We start from the raw sequence: 517 nt of genomic DNA, 5'->3' as shown, positions 1-517 counted from the left end.
GCGGCTGACCCGCCTGCCCCGGGGCACAGAGACCCCCCTCGGACTGGGCTCCAGTCCACCAGCGGGCAGCCCGTCAGGAAGCAGCCGCAGCAACGCCTCCTACTCTGAACTTTGAAGGACCTGGTCCCACCCCGGCCGGTGTGCTCAGTGGGTAGAGCGTCGGCCTGCAGCCTGAAGCGTCCTGGGTTCGATTTCCATCAAGGGCACATGCCTGGGTTACAGGCTCCATCCCCAGTGGGAGGCGTGCAGGGGACAGCCGATCAATGATTCTCATCATTGATATTTCCATCTCTCTCTCCCTTCCCCTCTGACATTAATAAAAATATATTAAAAAGAAAGATTATAAAGGACCTGGACCCACTGTGCATCTGCCCTCCGGCCCTGCGGTCAGCAGTGGCCTGGGCCACGGCTCGGTGACACCGGTTGGGTGACCACCAGGTGGACTGAGACGGACAGTCCGGGCCACACGCCGGCTCAGCGGGGGAGTCTCTATGCTCAGACCCTGGGCGGAGCCTGA

The 517-nt window shown here is 61.3% G+C and overlaps 1 protein-coding gene across 2 annotated transcripts in view; it reads right to left on the bottom strand.

The window, feature by feature from the left end:
• The window catches only part of PANK4 (pantothenate kinase 4), a 10,844-nt gene that overhangs the window by 679 nt on the left and 9,648 nt on the right, over positions 1 to 517 (bottom strand). The window lies entirely within an intron of this gene.

This window comes from Myotis brandtii, unplaced genomic scaffold, assembly GCF_000412655.1.
Source record: "Myotis brandtii unplaced genomic scaffold, ASM41265v1 scaffold334, whole genome shotgun sequence".
In the NCBI taxonomy this organism is placed as follows: domain Eukaryota; kingdom Metazoa; phylum Chordata; class Mammalia; order Chiroptera; family Vespertilionidae; genus Myotis; species Myotis brandtii.
The sequence above is the reverse complement of the archived record's forward strand: the minus strand, read 5'-3'. Positions and strand labels throughout refer to the sequence as shown.